The sequence below is a fragment of the Carcharodon carcharias genome, chromosome 4 (assembly GCF_017639515.1).
Source record: "Carcharodon carcharias isolate sCarCar2 chromosome 4, sCarCar2.pri, whole genome shotgun sequence".
Classification (NCBI taxonomy): domain Eukaryota; kingdom Metazoa; phylum Chordata; class Chondrichthyes; order Lamniformes; family Lamnidae; genus Carcharodon; species Carcharodon carcharias.
This window is the reverse complement of record NC_054470.1, coordinates 17,285,066-17,297,118: the sequence shown is the minus strand read 5'-3', so window position 1 is coordinate 17,297,118 and position 12,053 is coordinate 17,285,066. Positions and strand designations below refer to the sequence as shown.

Below are 12,053 nucleotides of genomic sequence, written 5' to 3'. Positions count from 1 at the left end.
CAGAGATCAGGTGTAGTTGTCACCCTACCCCCTGAGGCTGCAGTGGCTGGCTGGGTGCCAGATCTTGGTGTCGGAAAGCAGAATGTGAAAGGACAGGGTTGGAGTGAGGAAGGCATGTGGGGTGGAAAGCAAGAGTGCCATGGTCATACCATCTGCAGCTTGCACTTTATGCTAGCTGGCAGGATGAGTGTGAGGTGAGATTTGAGATGGGGCATAAGGTAAGTATAAAGCATCATCCCCAATGTTCCTGGTTTCATTGGATGCGATGGCCTCTGTCAGAGTCAGTCTGGTGAGAGCAACATCACCTCCAGAGATCTCAGGTGATGCAGGCATACCTGTCTCTCTCTTGCAGGACAAGGTGGCCCATTTCAAGAGGGAGCAGAACAGAACCGAGGGAATGTGTTTTGCAATGTTTTTTGGTGATGTGTCTGCCATAGCTGGAGATACGTTGAAGCAGTGAGAACTGAATGTGAGGCTGGCAGCATTGGTAGTTGAATGAAGGTGAGGCGGAGTATCTGAATGTGCCCTGACTGTTAGGGATGAATGATTAGTGAGAGATGGGGCTGCAGGAGAGTGAGCGATGTGAGAGTGCTGGATAGCAGGTGTCATGTGAAGTTGCATTCATCTATGTTGACCGCGTGTGAGGTCTTTGAACTTCCTTTGGTGCTGCTACCAAGTCATCGGGGAGAGCCTCCAGGAATTAATCTCCATGGGCACACTTCTCAGAGCTTGCCTTGTGGAGCTATTGGTGCATCCTTCGTTCTGCCAACCTCCCACACTAATGCCTCCTACACCACATCAGAAAACCTGGGAGCCCCCCCACCCCCCCTTGACCTTTGCTCAATTTTCTATGCTACTGCTTTTTTCAAAATGTTGCACAGTCTGCAGCAACTTCTGTACAATGAATACAGCTTCCCTTTGAAAGGGTGAGGCTGCTTTAAGGCACACAGGATGACTGAAATGTGTGCTAGCCAGGCAGGCTGCTGTGCCCCCTTTTGAGAGTACGTTTCAGTCAGCAGCATGGACCTGACTGGCCTGGCACTCTGAAATCATGGGCAGAGTTTCCTGCCTGTTGGGTGGGCCGTGTGGGAGCAGACGCGGGCAGACATGGTCCTGATCACCGCCTGCGATCGGGTCTGCGCTGGCATTTTATGTGAACAGGCTAATTAAGGCCCGCTCAGCGGGCACCGTGGCTCCCGAGGACAGTGGGAGTGGGCAGGCGGTGGTGGGACTGCAATGACCACCGGGTCCATTGGCAGTCTGGCGGCCTGTTTGAAAAACCTGCTGCAGCCTCTCAAAGGCTGAGAATCATGTCCAGTGGAAAGACTCTCCAGAGCGCTGCTGGTGAGCAGGTCAGGCAGGAGGGTAGGGCAGGGGGGCCAATGTGCCCCTCGTTTCCCTGACGATTGCCTTGCTGCCCTCCTCAAGGAGGTGGCACCATGGTGGGAGGTCCTCGTACCCCAGGACGAGAGGAGGAGGCTCCCCACAGATGACCAAACGTGCCTGGGAGGAGGTGGTGGAGGTGGTGAGCTCCCACAATGTGGTGTGGCGCACCTGGATCCAATGTCACAAGTGCTTCAATGATCTGTTGCTCTTGGGAAGGGTGAGTACCATGTTGGCATTGGTTACTTAACCCAGCAGGTTGGCTTTCCCCCCTGGTGCCCCCTGGTGCCACCACAAGTCTGAGTGTAGTAACTGTGTTGAATCATTGACGGTATGTGTCCTTCACTGGGTGGGCCAGCAGATATTGCCCATGCTGAGGTCACCCTGAGAGGGTGGTGAAGAGATGGGTTCTAACCCCGCAGCATGTGGTACACTGAGACCCACGTGACTGTTTTGGGGGCAACCTGGAGGAGCTGCACCTAGGCCCAGTGCTGGAACTCCAGGACATGTCCAAGTCAGGGTGATGACATGCTGGGAGGGGAGCTTCGAGGTGGCGTTGGCACCGATCGATCTGCTGCCGTCTGCACTCCACGTGCTTGTGCCTTCTTGCTATGGAAGGTTAGACTGTGTGGTGGCTAATGTGATGTAGGCAGCATTTGCCCAAGTTGGGGGGTTGGGGAGAGGATAAGAGGCCGAGCATCTTTGTGTGATGTTTGGCAGCAGCAGGGTGAGGAGACACTGGAGCCCTGCAATGTCCCACTCTGGTTGGGGTGGGCCGTCCGCGAAGAGATTCCAGGTACAAGTAACACTAATCGATGCTCTTCCCTCCTTTTCAGGAGAAGAATGCTCATAATGCCGCCGAGCAGGTGAGGACTAGCGGAGGGCTATTCTCAGCCGCTTCAAGCAGGAGGCCCTAGATCTGGAGAGGCGCCATGCCTCCAGTATCAACCTGTGTTGGTGAGGCTGGGGTGCCACGGGCAGGTATGTTTGCCCAGCAGTGAGGTCACCATTGTTCTCCCAACAGCCATGGCAGTGCTGAATGTTCAGTGATTGAAGTTTGCAACATGGCTTGAACATTGCTTATGGAAGGATAAGCGCATAATGATCTGGGGGACAGGGATGCACATTGACGTGGTCTCCACGTTAACTGATCCAATGGCCCTGTTCTTCCTTTCAGCATCAGTGGAGCAGGGCTGGGAGGAGGAGCAGCAGAGGCTCCCTCTCATACCTGAGGGCCCTGAAGTCACACCAGCGTCACACCATCTCTGTCAGGCAGGCACCAGCGCAGATACTAGCAACTCAGTAGGAGTTAGAACATTGCCTGAGGCACAGCCTCTGGAGGAGCTGGCAGAGACAGAGAGTGCCCATGGTGCCAGCAGTCGGAGGACTACAGGGTACCAGGCACATGCTCAGTCAGTGGCTGATGATGTGCCTCTGGAGCCATCCGCGACGCAGCAAACGCAGGAAATGCAGCCGGGTGTGTGGGAGCATCTGGGGGAGGGATATGAGGCTAAGCTTGGCTTGGTGTCCGTAGTGGAGGAGTCTACGTGGACCATCGCTGATGCAATGAGCCTCATGGCTGAGCACCATGGAGAGACTGGTGACTCTCATGGACAGGCTCCTCCAGGAGACCAATCAGGGCTTCCTGGGGATGCACTCAGACCAGCAAGCCCTCACATCGACATTGACCTCAGCTGGTCAGTGCCAGTGTGGGAGATGGTCTGGGTGCTAAGTATCCCATCCATCCACGGTGAACAGGGAGGGCTGAAGTGACCTCACGTTGGCACAGCAGCTGCCTGTCATCTCTGTGGGCTCCTCTCAGGGCATTGCAGATGAGGGCAGCAGCTCCTCCATCCCTCTGCCGGTGACCGTTGCATCCTGTGAGGTTGCAACGACTGGGGAGATGCCAGCTGTGGAACTGGCAGCTCCCTCCCAGGCGGGGCCAGCACAGGCTCCACGGGCCAGAGGACAGCTGCCAAGGTCATCAAGGCCAATAGGACAGCAGAGTGATCAGGCTGTCTCAGATGCCTCTCCCAGCAATGGGGCAGCACCAAGTCATAGCACCCGAGAAAGTAAACATAAGGCACCTTAGGGACACCACGGGCTTATCACTGGTGCTTTTGAGTTGGCCCTCAACGAGGTCATTATGAGTTGGTTTGATGTTTAACACCTTTGTCATTTTGTTTTCTTAAGTTCCGTTTGTTATAATATTAAATTCAGACATGTCACTCTTTTCTTCTGCAGGTGGATGTTTACCAATAATGTTATGGGTGATTTGTGGAACATTCAGCTTTATTAACAAGGCCCTTAGTTAATGTTGCTATCCAGACAGATTTTGCACTCAAGAATCAAGTATAAAGCCTGCAGCCCAGGCTTGTCCTGAAGGTCCATATGTGGTGTGCTAGTTGAAGGTTCTTTGGATTAAAGCCTCCCGGGTGTCCCTGCCTCCCTGGAGTATTCCCAGGACAGCATCTACCCCCTCAGCATTTCCCTGTGCGTGCTCATCCTCGGACTCACTGCTGGACTCATCGTGTGCAGCTACAGCCACAGCGTCTACATCTTCATCGTTCACTACATCCCCCCATTTCCAGTGCAAGATTGTGGAGAGCGCAGCGTGCTACCACTATCATCGAGACATGATCTGGGGGGTACTGGAGTGCGCCCCCTGAACGGTCCAGGCATCAGAAGCGATGTTTGAGAAGACCAATGGCTCTCTCCACCACAGCCCTTGTGGAGGCGTGGCTCCTATTGTACCACTGCTCAGCTTCTGTTCTTGGATGGCGGAGAGGTGTCATTAGCCACCTTCTGAGAGGATAGCCCTTGTCACCCAGCAGCCATCCATCCAGCCGGGATGGAGCACTGAAGAGCCTCGGCACCTGGGAGTGTCTGAGGATGTAGGTGTCGTGGGAGCTGCCTGGGTACCTTGCACAGACTTGTAGAATCAGCATCCTGTGGTCACACACTATCTGCCCGTTCATGGAGTGGCGTCCTTTCCTGTTGATGAAGGCACCGGGCTCACCTGCTGGTGCCTTGATGGCCACATGTGTACAGCCTATAGCACCCTGGACACGGGGGAAGCCAGCAATGGCCGCGAAGCCTCTGGCTCACTGTGTCTGGCTTGCCTGGTCCCAGTGGAAGTGGATAAAGGTGAGTGCACACCTGCTTGACACAAGTGTGGACAGCTGATTGGGAGACACCGCAAAGATCACCCATCGAGCCCTGGAAGGAGCCTGAGGCATAGAAGTTGAGGGCAACTGTGACCTTCAGAGCCACACAGTTAGCGGAGATCTCAGGCCCAATCATCTGACAGATATAGTTGATTGTCCCCCATGAGAGATGAAGCCTCCTTCGGCACTGCACCTCAGACATACTGAGGTAGCTGCTTCGCTGCCTGTATACCCTGGCAGCGGGATAGTGGCGTTTTCTGCAGCCCCTTCCGCCTTGCATTCCTGTTGGCCCTGCGCCCCTTGTACCTGTGCCTGGCCTCCCAAAGGTGGCTCCCCTGGAGGCTGAATGTGTACTCCTGGCCTCCTCCCCCTCATAGCCCTCCCTTCCTCCTCAGAGGAGGTGCCTCCAGTGGAGAGTTCAGCTCCCATTCCCAGACTAAGGGAAGTTTTTCTGAAACCTGCAGGCCCCAAAAATATTCCTCACTGCAGAGTGTTGACCTGAAGGTTGTGAGTCCAGACCAAGCAGCTGGTTTGCATTTTGAAGTATTGCAGATCACACGGGCAAGTATCAGTTACTTTGAAAAATCAATATTTGACAGAGCACACGCGCGACCCCAGTGACCCCTCTTATCCCGCCTGTGGGTGAGGTTTATACAAATGTGTCCTACCCGCCTGCCTGTTGCGCCCGTGCGCCGACCCGAAGATTGCACAGGAACCGAAAAATCACTTCGATTGGTGCCTCAAGGGTCTTAAGTGACCCGTTAATTAGTGGTGGCTGCGCATCGGATATCATTGCGCGCCTGCCCAACGAAATATCGCGATGGCGCGCGGTGACATCAGGACACTCACCTGACATCACCGCACATCATTTTACATTTCAGCGTGTGGGTCTCACCCCTGCACACCAATGGGAAAATTCTGCCCCGTGTGTGTGTTACCTACCTCAATGGGACTGAGCATGATGTGATCATGCATCAGGATCCTGTATCCAAAAATAGGCCTTAACAAAATTTTCATTCCATGGATTCTTTGTAAGATCACAAAATAATTACAGATAAGGAAGGATATTTGGTCAATATCAATTCATCCATCCAGCCATATCTTAATGTTCCCCTATTGTAATGTCCAATTGTTTCTTAAATATTTCTTGGGCTTTTGCTGTCACCACTGTATCTGGAAGTTTATTCTGTACATTGATGAGTCTTACGTGAAAAACAATTTCCTGAGATCAGTTCCAAAATTACCTTGTACAGTTTACGTCTATAATCTTGATAATAGGCACCCCACAATGGGCATGACAGGGGTAGGGATGGGGTTAAACCATAAAATGTGACCTAACCCAATGCGCATGTCCCCATTGCCAAATTTACAGCTGTGGGTTTTGAGGCAGTTGAATGTCCCACTAGTGGACACTTAATTAACATATTTAAATTGAGCTCGCACAGTGTAATTGGGAACCCAATTTAAAGTTCACCATTGCTGCCCGAGTTTCCCAGGGGTTGGGAAACCCCGCAGTAAAAGGGAGGTGGGAGTTGTTAGCTCCAAAAGGTATTTGCTTTTCTCAGAACTCCTTGCAGACCAGGAGGAACTGGAGTGCTGCATTTGTCCCTGAAGGAAACCTTTGGCCTGGCCTCTGCCAATTACACCTCTCATTCTCCAGCTCTTATGGCTAATCTTCTTTCCATATCTCCATAGCAATGTCCTTCCCTTTCCACATCCACCCTTCACTCCTCCCAATTTCTGAGGATTGGCCCTAAGCTTTCAGATACTGTGGCTCTTCTCTGCACTGGCCTTAGTATTTGAATACCTCTCTTGTTTCTTGGTGACAAAAATTTGATGTAGTATTCAAGTTGGACAAGAGCACAATTGCAATTTAATATTTTTAATGCATTTACAAATATTCCTCTGAGATACATTCTATATGTAGCTAATATTGACCTTGTAGATCATCAAGCTAGGCATAGTTCACTTCTAGGTGATCGGTCCACGCCTTCCACCAGCTTCACACACTGGAGTTAAAATTCCCCCTATGACCCACTCATGTAGTTGGTCTAGTTAACTGTTAATATTGAACTCCTGACCCCAACTAAGTCTGCCATATAGTAACTTGCTTTAAGTGAGGGACGTAAAATAACACACAACTTCACTTTTTCCAGGATACACAAGAAGAACTATTTGGGGAAAAGTACCAATTAACTTCATTTTCTGAGGCATGGCTAGAGATCCTTTGCAAGAAATATAGCAAAAGACTGCTGGCCTCTGAAATTCCAGTGCAGCCTCTTCACAAAGGAGATAAATAGGCAGCTTGACATAGAAAGGGTTACCAGTTTCGCTTAATTTTCAAACATCCAAAGAACATCTGGTCAGCAAAAGATTTAATAGCCTCAAGAAGTCTGCCAAGGTAAGGCTTAGACAACTATGTCAAATAGATGGAGAAATTGTGGAAGCTGTTAAAAGTTTTCCTCTTGCCCTGATGGAGGTTGTATATTGCACCACCAGAGAAAAGCCCTTTCACACACATCTATGTATCACATTGGGACATAGTAATCAACTGGGACCATTGTCACATTACCATTTGGAAAGCTGACACCCACAAATCAAGCTTAATTAATCTACATGAAAGCTATTCACTTACAGACAGTCCTTGACTTTAAGATTTTGAGTTAGAACGAATGGTGCTTCTGACATTAAACAAATTGACACTCTGTTTTGACTTTCCCATGTCGGTTTCAATTCTATGATGCCATGCCAGTGTGAACAAGTTCAAACGCTTATATGTGCGCATCGACATTTTGCACCACCCACCTCCCTGACTCAGGATACTCAGTTGCTGTTCCAACACCATTTTTACTTGGGGAATCTTTGTGTTCCCAAACTTTTGCTTAAAATTTAGTGTTTCTTTGCCGTAATCAGGGCAAAAGAGTGTAAATCTGGTGCAAGTGATGTTTCTTCTCCTAAGAAATGTAGGACAATTACTATGAGTACAAAAATGGAAATAATTAAGAGGTATGAATAAGGTGAGATGCACCAGAATATTACGCTCGGCATGTGGGCACGCGCCCGACATGCCTGAGTGTAAAATGACATGCGATGATGTCGGGCGAGCATCCCAATGTTATCACGCAGTCTCACTGACAATTAAAAAGCCTATTAAGACCACTAAGAAGCTAATTAAATTCAAATTTACGTTGCCTGTCCAACTTAACGATTGACGGGCAGAAGAAAAGGCCAAGGGGCCTTTACATTTTTTAGGAAACCTCATCCACGAGCAGGATGAGGTTTCCTAAAGCAAATAAACATCAAATAAAATGTGACAGATTCTGGCACGCGCCCACCGACTGAAATATCGTGTGAGCGCGCGATGACTTTGGAACACACGCCCGACATTATCGAGTGTCATTTTACGATCATTCAGGTCGGGCACATGCCTTCACACTGAGCTAAAAATTCTGGCCTATACGTGTTTTTAGCTTATATGACTTTTTATGTCAATATGATTTCTATTTATAACATAAGTACATTAATGTGGCTATATTACTTGTCTATAATTGATTGAGTACAAACTTCTCAGTTATTTTGGTGAAAATAGGGTATTGGGCCTTGGTTCAGGAATCAATCCTCCATTTATAACATTGTTCTTTAGGGAAAATTGGATCTGAGTCAACGATGTTTTGATTTAAATCTCAATTTTCAGGAACCAACTGTGTCATAAGTCCAAAGACTGCCTGTATACACAAGCTACGAAGCAATGTAGTCACTTGTCTGTCACTCATCCATGTGGTTTTCAAACTTACACTATCTCAATGTTCCATTTTTGCTTGCAGGGCAAAATAGACCACAACAGAAGCAAACCGACTTGTGAACTACTATATATTTATTTTAGCCCTTTCTTGTGTAACACAAAGCCATACAGACCAGGAAGCTCAGATCGGATCCACATCTGGAGCAGCTGGGCATCCACGAAATGGAAAAAGTAATGAAGCAGGATTCCACGCCTAATTGCTACCCTGATCCCTACTGGAAACCACGGTTGAGAATTTCCGAATCAGCCATTGTAACTCTTGGCAGAAGATTTGTAGAAACTTTATTTACAACTCTATCTGAGGAAATTCCCAATGCAAATGCATGCGAAAGTTGAGTGAGAGCAAGGCCAGGATTTGCATGTCTCTCCTGTGCTCAAATTGCCTGCCAACATTCATAATCTGAACAGCCAATGGACTAAGCTTCTGGAGGGATGCGAGCTGAATTCTTCTGGAACAGAAGTCAGCACAATCAAGAAAAGAACAGAGACAAGTAGGAGAAAGAAAGCCTAAAAAAAAAATGTTATTTTTCTTATTCATGTTGGTACTTGTTAACTTCAAATCTTTGTATATTATTATATGGATGATTATACAGTTAAGTCCACTTTCTACCCATCTCCTGCTGAAATTAAGTCTTCCTGTAAATAAATAAAGAATTGTATTCTAAATCACATAATTAGTAACCAAAGAGTTAAAAACAAAAAACTGCGGCTGTTGGAAATCCAAAACAAAAGCAGAATTCTGTTGAAGGGTCATGAGGACTTGAATCGTCAACTCTTTTCTTCTCCGCCGATGCTGCCAGACCTGCTGAGTTTTTCCAGGTAATTCTGCTTTTGTTTTGTAATTAATAACCAATTCCTCCACTAATAGCCAGAAGTGTTTAGCTGATTTATTGCTTGTGTACTATCTGGAGGACAAATCATGTTTTCAATGGCACAAATCCCCAGCATATTACATCACTTATATTGTGCAAATGATTAAAATCCCTTCAAATGTTTCCACTGGAAAAAATGCTTTCACAACCAAGGTAAACCAGCTGAACACATTTGCCCTTGGTGGGGGTGCTTGGCGGGGGTGCTCGGCGGGTGTCCTTGGTGGTGGCAGTCAGGAAGCCGACCGCTGCCCGCGATCGGCTCTGCACCACGATTTCACGCTGGTGGGCCAATTAAGGCCGGCCAAGGGTAGAATGTGAGTGGCAGCGCTCAGCGCCGTCGGTGCAGGTGAGGGGGAGGAGGGCAAGTGGGCCTAGCTCGATCTCCGCGCATGCACACAAAAGAGTGCTTCAATCTCCCTGAGGCACGGAGCTGTCTCAGGGAGATGGAAGGTCTGTTTAAAAAAAAATAGAAGAAATAAGACTGTCATAAAACATGCCCCTTCGTGTGACTCTGTCACATTTTATTTGATGTTTATTTGCTTTAGGAAATCTCATCCCGCTCGTGGATGAGGTTTCCTAAAAAATGTAAAGGCCCCTTGGCCTTTTCTTCTGCCCGTCAATCGTTAAGTTGAACAGGCAGCGTAAATTTGAATTTAATTAGCTTCTTAGTGGCCTTAATAGGCCTTTTAATTGTCAGCGAGACTGCGTGATGACATTGGGATGCTCGCCCGACATCATTGCATGTCATTTTATGCTCAGGCATGTCGGGCGCGTGCCCACACGCCGAGCGTAATATTCTGCCGATGGTTGTTCATTTTAAAAATGAAGCTACCTATTCTAATATAATCTGAAAGTCCTCTACCTTATCTGTGCACTGGTGTTACAGGAGGTAGAGTTTCTGCTAGTTTGTTGCTCGTTCTATCAGCACAATCTGGATGAAATTAATTGAACCAAAGCAAAGATTGTGGAAGTTCAAGCGCAAGCTATGCCGAGCCTAAATCAACTCTCCGTGAGTATTAACACTGGCTTAAAATAATTTCACTCAAAGGTGGCTCAGACTCCAACAGTTGGCCATGCCTGCAGATTGAAACAATCAGGATATTGATGACTCGCCAAGACGACATGAACAAGAAAGAAATCAAAAAGAAATTTGTTTCTCTTCCGTATTCATTTGTTTAAATTATGTTTTTTTTTTAAATGGACAAATGACTGGGCTGTTAAAGTGGCCAACGCTGGCCACATGATGGTGGTTCTGGAAGTTCCTGAACAGTTTAAAAATGGGCAGAGGCTAACACATCACGCCCCTTGCATTGTATAAACATTTCAGGCCAGCCAACACAAAGGTTAGTAGATGAGACGTCTGGCCCAGCCAGCTATGGACAAAGGCAGAAATATTTGTGAATCTTCATCTCCAACGTTGTGCTGATGGTTTTACAGTTGCCTGCTCAAAACACAATGGGCAGAATTTTGCACCCCACGGGCAGGCTTGTGCCCAGCCAGATTGGGCGTAAATTCGTACGAGCAGACGTCGGGTGAGTGTCCTGATGTCGTCCCACATGCGCGTGGTTGCTGAAGCCGCGCCCGGCATCAATTAAAAAGCCACTTAAGGCCATTAAAGATCCACTTGATCTTGATTTTACATTGCCCGGGTGATTTTGCGTCCATCACACGGCCAAAGTGGGCAGGCAGGCAACCCACCTTTTGCAAGATAGAAATGATCAGCAGCACTGCCAGTGTGAGTAGTGAGGAGTTAGTTTGCTGCTGGTTGCTTATTGGAACTTGACAGTTTCACCTCAGTTCTGAGCTTCAGTCATAGCATTGCCAGGCTTAATTTTAGGACACATTGGAGTTTCCAGGGCCCCTGGAGGACTTTGACCGTGTGGACACTTCTAGGTATCAGACAGCCCTCTGTAACCCTGGTGATGGGGATTGTGGTCTCCGCTGGAGGCACCTCCTCTGAGGAGGAAGAGAGGGGCAGAAGGGAGAGGAGGACATTCTGGACGTTTATCAAAAGTAATCTCTTCCCGTTGATGAAGGCACATGGCTGACCCGCTGGCGCCTTGATGGCCACCCGTGTACACCCTGGATGCAGGGGAACCCAGCAATCATTGCAAACCCTCTGGCTCGCTCAAAGTGGCTGGCCTTGTCCATACAGAAATGAATAAATGTCATAACATTCCTGAACAGAGTTTCTGTCACCAGCTTGGCACAATTGTGGACAGCTGATTGCAACACTCCACGAAGATCCCCCACTGACCCCTGGGAAGAGCCAGAGGTATAGAAGCTGAGGACCACTGTGGCCTTCAGAGCCACTGGCATTGGGTTTCCACCCACACAGTTGATCTCAGGCTCAATCATCCGACAAATGAAGGTCATGATCTCCCTGGAGAGGTGGAGTCTCCTTCGGCATTGAACCTCGAACATATTGAGATAGCTGCATCGCTGCCTGTGAACCCTGGCAGCAGGATAGTGGCATCTTCTGCAGCCGCTTTTGCCTTAGACAACCTGCTGGCCCTGCATCCCTTGTGCCTGCGAGCTTCTCCCACAGGTCCCTCCATTGGAAGCTGTATTGGGGGAACAGAGGGGAAAGGAGGCCAGGTAGATTGTGCAAGTCTGTGCACGGTACCCTGGTAGCTCCAATGACGCTTATATCCTTAGACACTCCCAGGTGCCAAGGCTATTCAGTGCTCCACCCTGACTGGATGGGTTGTTGCTGGCTGACGAGGGTTATCCATTGAAAAGGTGGCTTATGACGCCTCTCCACCATCCAAGAACAGAGGCAGAGAAGCATTATAATAGGAGTCATACCTCCACAAGGGCGGTGGTAGA

The 12,053-nt window shown here is 48.6% G+C and overlaps 1 long non-coding RNA gene across 1 annotated transcript in view; it reads left to right on the top strand.

Annotated features, from left to right (window-relative positions):
- Window positions 1-8,959, top strand: part of LOC121277456 — a 38,435-nt gene extending 29,476 nt beyond the window's left edge. Inside the window, exon 3 of the long non-coding RNA XR_005942883.1 lies at window positions 8,375-8,959. This is a non-coding gene — a long non-coding RNA (uncharacterized LOC121277456). The remainder of the gene's footprint in view (window positions 1-8,374) is intronic.
- Window positions 8,960-12,053: the final 3,094 nt, after the last annotated feature.